Consider the following 13,946-nt stretch of genomic DNA (forward strand, 5'->3'; position numbering starts at 1 on the left):
TGTTGGTCACGGGGCGTGACGTAATTTTCTACCGCCACCCCCTCTGTGACGCGTCCTTCCAGCTGCCGCTGTTTGTCACCGGGCGCACGGGGTCGGGCACCCCGCGTGGGGGAGGGGGACCCATTGCGCAACGAAATTACAACGTGCGGTTTTTGTATCATCAGCAGCCTTGATCTATACACTGCTAGACGGAGGCCTCCAAAATCCGATGCAGCAATCAAGCTGCCACTTTCTCCATCTCATCCGGCGGTGGAAGTCCTCAGACACGTCCCTTCTCTTTATTGGCTGAACCTCCGTTTGTTCACTCCTGTACTGGAGTGAAGAGTATGAATCCTTGCAGTCACGAAAGCTTCAAATCTAGTATTAAAAAGAGCTTTATAGCTCATCGGATTCCTCCAGTATAAATACATATTCTGAATCTTAATATTAACCATGGGCCGTTATCTCTTCCCGCGACGTGTCACACCCAAACCCACTTCTTCCTGTGTACGTTCTCTAAATCCAGCCTAAATCTCTCTGTCTCATTGTAATTCCAAGCACAGGTCTCTCTACTAACTAATGTGCTGTACAGAAACAGTGGGTTATTTTATAATTTGCAGAGAGAAAGGCAGTCATAGGCGGAGGAAAGACAAGTCTTGAGACGACTTCGAACGGGGCATGGTGTCGAAATCACATGGCTGGGAAGAGTTCCAGACACTGAGGGTTATAGATGATAAGTTACTTATACCACTGAACAAACATTGACTGAGGGCTTCGACAGCAAGCCTTGATAGCAGGAGCAGGGAATGGGTGGAGGGAAGGAGAGTAAGATTATAGGGGGAGGAGGTTTTGTTTTGTAGCTGAGTATAGTGAGATGAGAGGAGTGACGTAGACCAGAACCAGGATCATATTGAAAAGAGAGTTTCAGCAGCAGCTTGAGTGACTACATTACAGCTGTGGGAGATGCTGCATAGGTGGAGATAGGAGGTCCTGCAGAGGTGCGATGTGGGAAGAGAATGAAAGCTCTGGATCAAATCACCTCCGCGATTTTGTACACCCTTTGCCAGTGTAATGTCAGAGTTTAGCAGGTACTCAAACTGGAGTTATTACAGGGTGTGGACGTTTTGCTGATGAGCGATACTTCTGTTTTAGTTGCCCGTGTCAGTGGCAGGATGCGAGAGTGAACAGGGCGGTTGGGTACATGGAATAGATGGGAAAGTAGAGCTGGGTTGTCGTCGGCATAGGAATAATACTTGGCAATAAAAATGGAAATTATCTTACCAGGAAGGATTTTATATATACTGTGCAGAGAAAATCAGGGGCTTGAGGATGGAGCCTTGTGGAACACAATCGTGAAGGGATTTTTGAGAAGTCAGGTGGTGGGGAGATAGGAAATAGGAGCAGGCACAGTTGTCATTCATGATTTTCTCATCCTTTTTAGAGCAATGGGTGGCAAATTGTTCACACTTGATTATTTACAGTCACGGGGGAAGCTAGGTTCTGGGAATGCAAGAGGGAGTTTACACAACACTGGTAAAAAGCCTTTTGAGATATAATTCCGCATGTGAAAAGGTAAATATAGGATAAATACAAATGTACCGTATTTAAATCTCAAATGAGCAGAGGCAGTGCTCATCTCCTACTTGCAGCCCTGAGGCAGTCGCGGAAATTCCAAATTCCTATGATGGGGGTGAGTATATATACACACTGTGTATGTGTGTATGTAGGAAAATCAACAACAAATCGCTGTTGATTTTCCCACAAAGTGGTATTAATATTATCGACCCAAACGGGCTGATGGGTGGAGACATCCCCCACTCAACAAGGGATTCAACTCAATGGCCATCCCATTGCGAGCGACTCGCTCTACCAGGCTAGGCCACATGGCCGGTTGAGAAATACGATACATAGGGTACAGATATTTAATTGCAAAGAAAGAGATGAATAACATCGTGCTGTTTACGATTTTTTTCTCATTTTAAACTGTGTAAGTAACACAGCAGAGTAAGTTTCAAAATGTGGCGGCATTCTTTAAAAGTGAGACGTTAGTATTGCGCATTAAGACACGTGACAATATGTTTAAAAGTGCATATTTTCAAGCAATTATATTTAAGTGAGGCTGCGTTGCCAGTGGGGGCACATGCACAACACGCAAAAATACTCAACAAGGTTGCCTAAAAAATAAATACAATGGGCGACGTTTCAGACAACGGACCTTCTACTTTACCCTTAACGTTTCCTTTGCTTATTTTAAGGCAGTCCCAGTAAATACAAAATGCTGGACCAACGTTGCATGTTTACTGGGGTGTTATTGTTGAACGTGCCTTTTTTGTTGTTGTAATCTTTTAAACACACGGTACTTTAAATAGCCACAGACTTCGTATGGGGAGCGACGGGACCACATGCCTAAGCAGTTTATGAATTGTAACCCCTTGTAAACGTGGTTGACGTTAGGGTCACGCGCACCTCGGATGAGGCCCCTGTCAGCAGCACGTGTCGGTGACGTCACGCGCCATGTCGTCAGATGCCACCGACTGCCCCACTGACTCCGCTGGGTATTATTGACCCGTGACTCGTGTCTGAATATCCTCGTCTTGCGTTTAGGGTTACTTACACGTGAACTATAATTGTAACCAGATATCGTGGAAGCGAAGCGATAGGAATGAGAATAACAGAAAAGCATCCCAGTAAACGTGCCAACTTTGGCTCAACGTTGGCACCGAATCACGGGAAGCAACGTGCATGTAGGTGTCCAGCTCTTTTGTCGATCCACTGCTGGATGAGGATCTTCACAGACTGCTTGGGTCGGACAGAACACGTCAGGGGCCGTCCATAAATGACGTCACGCGATTTTGGAGGATTTTAACCCCCCCCCCTCCTTTCGCCACATGGCGTCACAAAAAGTCAGACCCCCCTCAAATATGACGTCACAAAGCTCTGCTCCCCCCCCAAAAAATATATAAAACATGCTTCAAATCGCTTTAAACTATTGTCATTGTAGTTGCGAATTTAATGTGGCGTTGCATTATGATGTTGTAGGAGAAAACATTTATTAAAAAGTATATTTAGTTAAATAGAACGTATTCTTGGTTCTTTCGGTAAAGTCACGTAGAAGGGAAACAATAAAATAAAAAAATATAAACAACATTATTTTTTTATTATTTTATTGTTTCCCTTCTACGTGACTTTACCGAAAGAACCAAGAATATGAATCCCTGCAGTCACGAAAGGTTTAAATCAAAATTTAAATAAAACGTGTTGTCTATATTTATTTAAAGTTGCGCATTTTGATGTGACGTCACATTTCTCAACCCCACCCCCCCTCGTCACATATCGTCACAAATGTCTGACCCCCCCCCCCCCCCAGGTGCGTGACGTCATTTATGGATGGCCTCTCAGTGCAGAAAAGCAAAACAATCAGAATCACATTGTCATGGACACTGCCGAGTGTGCGTTCAGAGTTTGTTTTTGTGATTAGTTTTTTATCCTTCCCCCCGCACCTCCGATTAACACGGTTGGCTACGCACAATGCGAAATAAGTTCAACGTACATACATCGTAATCAGATCAGGAAAAAAAACTACGCTTTTCGGGATGATAAATGCCAATAGTACGAGAGTTAAGATTAAATATTTCAGCTGTACTTTTGATAAAATTGCAAAGGATTCAGGTCTCTGGGCATCCCAGCAGCATTTAGAGCTCACTCTGCCGATGAAGCCCTGTGGACAAATAACAAACCAGTTTGTTGATTAAGCACAACCTCGCACGTTCTCCGAGAAAACATTGGTCACACATCCCCTTTGGCTAATGGAGGAAAATGTTGTTTTGGTTTTATCAGTGGTGAAATAGACTATTGTCATTTTATTTATTATTCATGGCTTGAGTATTTTCCTCTCGGTAATGGGCCATAAATACTGGTGTATGACCCACACTTCATCACGGGTCACGGTTATGAATTTAGTAGCCAGATGCAGTGGCGGCTGGTGTCACAAACTTCCGGTGAGGCGGTGCAGATGGTGGTGGTGGTGGTGGTGTTGTAGGGGCTACTCTGAGATGAACAATTAATTCATTAAAAATGAGTTGACGTTTAATTGACCAATGCACTTGCATGGGAGTGTCATCCCTCCTGGCCAATGTGAGGCCACTCTTTAGTGACGTGAGCGAGTGTTTTTAATCGGTGTGTAGCACCTGCTATGATATTAAGCTTTGAAACATACGAGGGGTGGGGTGGGTGGGGGGACCTTCAAGTGTGCAAAGAAGCATGATCTGCGATAAAAAAAAACAACGCATGCATTCGAGAACATGCATTGTTAATTACATCTACAAAATCTAATTCAGCTCAAGCCCCCTCGTAAATTACGTGACTTTTATGCGTCCATCCCCACGACAAAATCCCTCCCCTATTCCCACCCCATGTGAAAACATTCTGCTCCGAGCAGCGGCGAGTTCTTTATGTTGCCTCTTCTTCCCGACTCTCATCTTTCCTAACCTTTTGATCCGGATTTCCTACCCCCCCGCCCCTTCATTCGTTTCCTCTTATATCCCATTCTTTATGCACTGTCTTCCCTTCCCGTTCCTTTTTTTTGCCATAATTCAGATCATTGACTCTACTTCCCTCACGTGGTGTGCTGCTTAAAAAGATGCGAGTTGGTAGCAATAGAGTGGCAGTCAAGGAATTGAACACATTCAAGAGCATGCCCACTGAATAGATGGAGCGATGGAAATAATTTAATATGCAGGTGCCAGGTGGTTTATTGCGAATATTTAAAGTGGTCCTGGGACCTCTCTTAGCTTGACTTAGACAATGCCAGCATGTGCCATGTTAGTCTTCAGAACAGCACTTGCCTAAACAGTCCCGTTAAAGGCGAGAACAAATTTCTGCGTGGGTCCCGACACCACCTGGAAGCCCTGTGAGTCTGTGTGATCATGTGTTGAACCGTAAGGAAGATAGTCAACCCCAGAGTCCGAGAGGCTGACAGATTCGAATCCTGGGAATGGCAAGTTAAATAAATAAGACACATGATTACACTACACGTATTGTATTGCTCTTAAGAAAATATTTGAGACACCGATTTTACCGCCAAACTACCAGAGTGTGCTCGTTTATAAAAAACAACATTTATTATTTTTTGTTTCAATGCTCTTGAGACTCAGCGCTGGGCACTGGTCAAAGGCCAGACTTTGTGGCACCAGAACAAAGATCTTTAAATAAATGGTCGTACGTGCCTTACCAGTTGGCTTTATGATCAATCGTATACACGAATGCGGTTGAATGTTAATGGATTATTTTGAAGCATTATGACATACATTTTTCAGAAAATTAAGAACCACTCTTGAATAATTGATCACGTATTTGTATATGTGAATTTATCCTGTTATTGGAATGAGGTTTCCACTTGCTGGCTCAGGGTCAACATCGGAGATGACAACGACTCTGAGTCGCATACATTTTGGAGAATCTAGCTTTGGTTACCATTGAATTTAAATTATTGTACCTTCATATTATGTGTTAGGCTGTCCCATTGTCAATTTATTTTCATGCATACTTCAGTTTTTTTTATTTGATATTCCATACAACTCAATTTCATTTCACACTGTATTTTTTGCATAGATTTCAGCATATGCTGTGCTTTGGTCAGTAAAATCCATACTTTTTATGCTTATTTTCCTAACAAATTAATCAATGCTGAAACGTGTAGCATTATATCAATCTTTATACGTTATTTCATCTTTTGTCTTGTTTGTGCCTACTCGTATCTCCTCGAGGATTGCTCAATAATTGAATTTCATTATAAGGAAGCCAATGCTATGTATGGCACTCCAGCATAACATAAATCAGAGGGAGGCATCAAAGAACGATGTGCTTTATTTGCTGCTCAGCATCACATGACACCGGGAAAAAAACCCCCCACAATATTTGAGCATGCGATGTATTCAACAGTATTCATGGCTCTTGAGACGATTTTCACAATTGACATCAACACATTGAACAAAAAACAGGAGAGTATTGCAGCAGTCAGCACCCACAAGTGTAATTACTGCCATTATTTTCAGGGCAAATGTGAAGTGAGTAGTGAAAAGGGTAGCAGGAGATGGTAATGCGCTCTTATGAGGACAGATGCTTCCCATGCCCTTATAATTCTGCAACTGATAAAGACGTTGCGACATTACATCGTTATTTCATGTCCGAGTGACATGCTCTTCTGAAAAGACCTTTGTTAAGCCAGGTGAGAGCCCATCGAATATCATTAGCAATGACTCCCGGGTGACCAGAGTTTTGCAAGGACAGTTATTAATTTTAAATTTAGTTGTCGATACGTATTACATTTGCGAGTTATGATACAGGTTCCTAAATATCAATTTTTATAACAGCATGATCTGGAAATTTCCTGGTTACGGCTGTGGAAATCAAAACATTGAACCAGCCACCACAGGGACAAGAGGTCACTAAAAGCACTCGGGCCTCGCTCTGGTTCGGCAACCGACAGCATGGGGTCCGGGAGTGCCAGCCGAATGGGATTCTAGTACAGGGACGGTGAGAGACAACTTCCAACGCGTGGCACCAATGCGCGATGCCGCTCCCATGCAAATCCACCCGCCCCAACACCTAGCCCAACCATTTTCACTCGCACACATCACCCCTCATGCATTGCGTGCAACACTGAATCCTATCAAGCTGATCTAGAGGGACACACAACGTCTGGGTCACTGTTGCACACAATCCACGGGGCCACCTCAACCTACGAGTAGCCGTATGCAAGGTCGAAGGCGGAGAAGAGCCATACCCTGGTGAGATTATTGAACATCTCGTCGACGCGACAGGAAATTTGTCACTGATGGACAGAGTCCCATCCTTCTTGGTTTCCAGGACAACTGATGGTGACCGGGAGCTGGAGGAGGGAGCAATGATGCTATCTGTCAGCATCTCCCGCACAGATTCATTAACTTCACTGCGTTCCAGTTTGCCTATGTGTTCGGGTGGTTTCTTAATCGATGCTGCTACTAGTTCAGTTGTGTGGCAGCTCAACACATTCTGAAATGTAGCTGGCAGGGCCTGCAGGTCAGACACCCTGGCGCTGGGCAACTGGTCCCAATATTCACATGGACCAAATGGAGAAGCGCAGTATTACCCCCGCCAGCACCTCAGCCACACTGGTCAGCAAAGTCAGCATCCAACTGCTTGGAGCTTGCTTGTCGAGTGGAAGTAGTAGACCTCCGCCACCAGTGTGCAGCACTGCACCATCACAAGCATTGGATGGGGGTTGCAGACATAAAACTCTACACAATCGACCCAGCCACAGCACCAGGACCTCTACTGCTTCTATAACGTCAGCCATCGGCCTGTGAGCGCTGCACTCTGCAGAACCTCACACCTCTCCCCCAGCCTTTCTTGGCTATTTGCCTCTCTGAGTAATTCGACGCCCAGATACCATCCTCTCATGAGGCCCCCAGCAGCTGTCTGTGCCCTACATTCTAATATCCAATCCCCCCCATGCCAGACATAAAAAAAACATCGCAATGGCCATCTGAGGTCATTTCAGATTGAATGCTTGGCAGGGGGGTCAGGGCACAGAGCTGACCAATGTTATATGACTCGTGAGAGCTGGGTAATTCCATTATTGAATTGGTTACAGATTATCAGTTCCGATCACTCGACCATTTGGAGAATGTGAAAATCGTTGGCGAAAATGCCTTACCGACATGTGCCACTGGACGAGAGGTGACGGGCGGGGCTTGGTTACGTCAACACCATTAGGCGCGTCATGCTGCACGTGGTTTCCCGCATTTGGGAGGCAGGATGTGTGGTTGTCAACCGAATAATCGACAATAGTCGGCGATTTCAAAGTTTTGGTGATTAATCGACCAATCATCCCAGCTCTAATTGTGGGAGTACCCCATCTTCACGGTGGTGCCAGTTTCTCTCGGACTCCCCAATATTACATCAAGGTGAAATCGCACCACAAGGGGTGGGGTAAAGGTGCAGCCCTACAATTGCTCGCTCACTCAGCCGCTGGTGGAAGGGCCTCCACTAGAGGGACCCCAAGCTGTGTAAATGCCAAGGCAACATTGCTACGGACCCCAAGCTGTGTTCCTGCCAAGGCAACATTGCTACGGACCCCAAGCTGTGTTCCTGCCAGGGCAGCATTGCTACGGACCCCAAGCTGTGTAAATGCCAAGGCAACATTGCCACGGACCCCAAGCTGTGTTCCTGCCAAGGCAACATTGCCACGGACCCCAAGCTATGTTCCTGCCAAGGCAACATTGCCACGGACCCCAAGCTGTATTCCTGCCAAGGCAACATTGCCACGGACCCCAAGCTGTGTTCCTGCCAAGGCAACATTGCCACGGACCCCAAGCTGTGTTCCTGCCAAGGCAACATTGCCACGGACCCCAAGCTATGTTCCTGCCAAGGCAACATTGCCACGGACCCCAAGCTGTGTTCCTGCCAAGGCAACATTGCCACGGACCCCAAGCTATGTTCCTGCCAAGGCAACATTGCCACGGACCCCAAGCTATGTTCCTGCCAAGGCAACATTGCCACGGACCTCAAGCTGTGTTCCTGCCAAGGCAACATTGCCACGGACCCCAAGCTGTGTTCCTGCCAAGGCAACATTGCCACGGACCCCAAGCTATGTTCCTGCCAAGGCAACATTGCCACGGACCCCAAGCTGTGTTCCTGCCAAGGCAACATTGCCACGGACCCCAAGCTATGTTCCTGCCAAGGCAACATTGCCACGGACCCCAAGCTATGTTCCTGCCAAGGCAACATTGCCACGGACCTCAAGCTGTGTTCCTGCCAAGGCAACATTGCCACGGACCCCAAGCTGTGTTCCTGCCAAGGCAACATTGCCACGGACCCCAAGCTATGTTCCTGCCAAGGCAACATTGCCACGGACCCCAAGCTATGTTCCTGCCAAGGCAACATTGCCACGGACCTCAAGCTGTGTTCCTGCCAAGGCAACATTGCTACGGACCCCAAGCTGTGTTCCTGCCAAGGCAACATTGCCACGGACCCCAAGCTATGTTCCTGCCAAGGCAACATTGCCACGGACCCCAAGCTATGTTCCTGTCAAGGCAACATTGCCACGGACCTCAAGCTGTGTTCCTGCCAAGGCAACATTGCCACGGACCCCAAGCTATGTTCCTGCCAAGGCAACATTGCCACGGACCCCAAGCTGTGTTCCTGCCAAGGCAACATTGCCACGGACCCCAAGCTGTGTTCCTGCCAAGGCAACATTGCCACGGACCCCAAGCTATGTTCCTGCCAAGGCAACATTGCCACGGACCCCAAGCTATGTTCCTGCCAAGGCAACATTGCCACGGACCTCAAGCTGTGTTCCTGCCAAGGCAACATTGCTACGGACCCCAAGCTGTGTTCCTGCCAAGGCAACATTGCCACGGACCCCAAGCTATGTTCCTGCCAAGGCAACATTGCCACGGACCCCAAGCTATGTTCCTGTCAAGGCAACATTGCCACGGACCTCAAGCTGTGTTCCTGCCAAGGCAACATTGCCACGGACCCCAAGCTATGTTCCTGCCAAGGCAACATTGCCACGGACCCCAAGCTGTGTTCCTGCCAAGGCAACATTGCCACGGACCCCAAGCTGTGTTCCTGCCAAGGCAACATTGCCACGGACCCCAAGCTGTGTTCCTGCCAAGGCAACATTGCCACGGACCCCAAGCTGTGTTCCTGGAAAACTTCACGGAGCTCGTCAAGACGGCCAAGGGTCGTGAATGAAGAGTCCCCTGTGCGGGCTTCAGTGGGGCCGTCTGGTCGGGCAGCAGAGACACGAGAGGCCAAGAAACGACATTCCAGTCGTGGGCTTAGCTCAAGGAGGGCTAGCTCGAGCACCATCCTGCGGCGGGGAAAGGAGGTGGTGCAAGCGGTTCAGCCGAGCCCACAACAGCCAAAAATCTCATAATAAAGGTTTTTGGGTTAGATCGCGTTATTTATAAATGTGTCGTAACCCTACACCACCCGACATGGCCAATCAGCAAAAAAAGTGTCACGTTGACAAAAGACAATAGTTCACTACTTTAGCCCACCGGTGTGTTGAAGAGTGAATCCACAACATTTACAGTTTGAGTAAGACGTTTCTGGCGAATTTCCCGATGATGCTGGATGTAATTACCAGCGAAACGTCGTACTCAAACTGTAAATTTTGTGGATTCACTCTTCAACACACCGGTGGGCTAAAGTAGTGAACTATTTGTCTTTTGTCAACGTGACACTTTTTTGCTGATTGGCCGTGTCGGGTGGTGGAGGGTTACGACACATTTATAAATAACGCGATCTAACCCAAAAACCTTTATTATGAATAATATTGGTCGCGAAAGCCTGTGTTAAGCCAAAAATCTGCTGTCCCTGTCTGGGGGGGGGCGCTGTTCAACCCTAGCACATGGGCGAGAAGCCGTGCATGTGTGACGAGTGCAGCAAGACGTTTTCTCGCGCTCGGCCTACAAGTATATCTATTTTTTCTTTTCCGCTTGTGTGTTAATCTGTTTACCCCGGATATTTTAGAGATGGCAATTCTCCTGCTGTGTATCCTACTGCTGTCCCTCCCGGCCATATTTAGTGCCACACTCAACTCTACAAACAGCTACCCTCGTTACTTTGCGTCCATACTTGTTGCTCGATTTGCCACTACACCTGCTAATGAAACAGCTCATAGACACTTCTACACTCCATCATTGTATCCTTTTAAACCCTATCTTTGTCCCATTACTTCACCAGCACTCCTTCCAAACTTCATTCTACTCTTAAAAATAACACCATCTGCGAGCTACTGCTATTCGTCCAAGATTCGCCGCTCTTCATCCTTTCACAGAAAATACTTGTGCAAACTATTAATTCTACTTTTCTTATTTCTGGGTGGTATTGATCTTCATCCTGGTCCAAATGAAAATAACTCGTATAATTCTGTAGATTTTTCTAGCAGGAAAGGTGTTGGTGTTCTACATATCAACATCAGAGGGCTTGTGATTAAATTAAGTCAACTAAAACTAGAAGTGGCAATCTTGACCTGGACATTTTTTGCCTAACAGAAACATTTCTCACTCCTGCCGTCAATGACTTGCAGATTGCGATTGACAACTACAACCTTTTTTGGCTTGACCGAGGATCTAAAGGAGGTGGAATTGCCATCTATGTTCGTAATACTATTGCATATTCACTAGCTCTGATGGTCTGGCTCTCAGAATAACTCTCCCAAATAATCAAAAGATATTGGTAGTGTGCTGCTATCGACCGCCTATTGGGAAGGATGTTGAAGCTGCATCTGCACTGAGAGAGCTTTTTGGGGCCTCCTTAAAGGTGAAATAGTTTTAGTGGGTGATCTAAATTGGAATTGGCTAAACCCGCCGGCCGTGGCCACAAATTTTGCAGATTAATTTAATCTGTTTCAATTAATAAATGTCCCCACAAGACCCAACCTAAAAAATCCGGGACAGTCATCTCTGCTTGACGTCCTATTGACAAATACCCCTCACAATTTCACACTGGTGTTCTGGGTAATAACCTTAGTGATCACTCCATTTTTGGGGTAAGACCATCAGCCAGACCCAAAGCCCCCCCTAAATTGGTTGAGAAGCACTATGAGACACTTCAGCACTCAGGCATTTACTAATGATGTGCTTCACTCGGATATTGAGAAGGTCTGTGATATCCCCAACCTGGCTACGGCTTGGGAGACCTTCAGGTACACGTTTCTCCAAATTCTTAACAAACATGCTCCGTTGGTTAGATTTAAAACTAAAGGCAACCGCCCACCATTGTTTGATCCTTTGATTACAAAGCTCATGAAAACTAGGGACAAGGCTTGGGCATGTGCTCAGAAAAGTTATTTGGTCAGTGACTGGCTAGAATACAGGATTTTAAGGAATAAATGTGTCAAAAAAATACAGCATGCAAAAGATGCCTACTTTTCCTCCACTCTTCTGGGATCACATGGAAATGCCAGGATTTTCTGGAAAACAATCAAATGCATCGAAAAGGCATCCAAAACAGACAATCTGCCCGTTGAGCTTAACCGAAATGGGGAATATTTTTCAGATCCCAAAAAAATATTTGACAATTTTAACCTTCATTTTTCTGAAGCTGGTAATCTTTTTGATAATGTATTGGGAGTCACCCCTGCTCATGCAAATTCCTACACCCCTGTCCAAACATTAAACGAATTTAGTTTCCAGCCAATCCACGAAAGTAATGTTCTGAAAAAACTGTCCTACCTCAAAGGGTCCTCCTCTACCAGAGCAGATAGTATTCCCGTCTTTGCTCTACAAACTGTTGGTCACCTAATATACAAACCTATAGCCCATATTTTCAACCTGTCCATCAAAGAAGCATCAGTTCCTCTAGAATGGAAACATTCCTATGTCTGCCCACTTCACAAAGGGGGCCCTAAAGATGATCTAAATAACTACCGACCTATCTAAATTTTGTCCCCGTTGATGAAAATTTTTGAAAAATTATTGACCTAACAAATTAGCAGTTTCCTGTCCACCAACAATCTACTACATCTAAAACAATCTGGGTTCCGAAAAAAATACAGCACCACATCTGCTGCATTATACTCTCTGAATCACATTTACAGTAACCTTGATAATAAGCAGTACTGTGCCTGTCTTTTTCTTGACCTGTCTAAAGCCTTTGATACAGTAGACCACAACACCCTGCTTAGTAAACTAAGTTGCCTCGGTTTTTCCGAAAACGCAGTAAAATTGTTAAAAAAATTATCTTTTCTCACACCCAAACTGTATTCAGAGATGGTTGGAGGTCAAATAGTGCTAAGATAACAAAAGGGGTTCCACAAGGTTCCATCCTCGGCCCCCTCTCGTTCTCTCTATATGTCAATGACTTGGGCACTGACCTGGATCATTCCAGGGTAAATCTTTTTGCAGATGACACTATGCTGATTACTGCTGGCCGCTCTCTGGATGACGTGATTGCTAAGCTCCAGGGTGATTTCAACAAACTACATCAGCTAGTTGCTCTTAAACTAGTCCTGAATACCTCCAAAACCAAGGTGCTATGCTTCTCACCAGGACTAAAGCAGGAAGTTATTTTTCCCCAATTACATTCCTTTAATAATTATGAAATAGAGCAAGTCAAGATCTATAAGTATCTTGGGGTCATCTTGGATTCAAAACTGAATTTTGAAGATCACATTGATTATATTGGTAAAAAGACTAAAATAAAAATTGGTTTTCTGTATCGACACAAGCACTGCTTCCCCCCAATGTTCCGTTTGGAATTGATAAAAGCTACCATACTGCCTCTCCTTGACTACTGTGACATCGTGTAAAAATCAGCCCCAAGTACTGTACTGAAGAAGCTTGATTCCATCTATCACTCGGCCTTAAGATTTACATTGAACTGCCCATATAGGACTCACCACTGTGATCTCTACATTGGGTCAAACTTAACATCTCTTAATGTTCGACGGCTTGTGCACCAGATCTTATTTATTCACGATGTACTTCCAAAAAAATCCGCAGACTACCTGCTAGATCTCCTCTCTGTTTCAAAGAACAAATCTGACCTCAGGTCTTCGCTCATTTACCAGCTTCACATTCCCTATTGCCATACAAAAACTGGAGGAAGGGCCTTTGCTATTGATGCCCCCAGGGTCTGGAATGCTATTGCCAATAAACTGCAACTTGAATCGCTACCAATGAGATTTTCTCTCAAAACTGCTCTAGAGGAGTTGTACACCCCTAGCTACCACTGCTATTCATTGGCGTAAAATAGAATAAAATGTTTTCGCTCCAGATGACGGAGCAAAGTATTATCTGTATTTTGATTTAGCGTGCTGATCTTAAAGGTGCATTGAAAAATTTGATACTCCGACTGATGCTTCTGTTGTTGTGGAGTAACTCATGCAGCCAGCTATGGCTTTAGGATTTGGTGTTACATGTTATTTATGTAGTTTATTGTACAAATCCGGTCAGAGTCCCTATGATCACTGT

This window comes from Petromyzon marinus, chromosome 7, assembly GCF_048934315.1.
Source record: "Petromyzon marinus isolate PM22_M1 ecotype Great Lakes invasive population chromosome 7, UKy_Petmar_22M1.pri1.0, whole genome shotgun sequence".
NCBI lineage: Eukaryota > Metazoa > Chordata > Hyperoartia > Petromyzontiformes > Petromyzontidae > Petromyzon > Petromyzon marinus.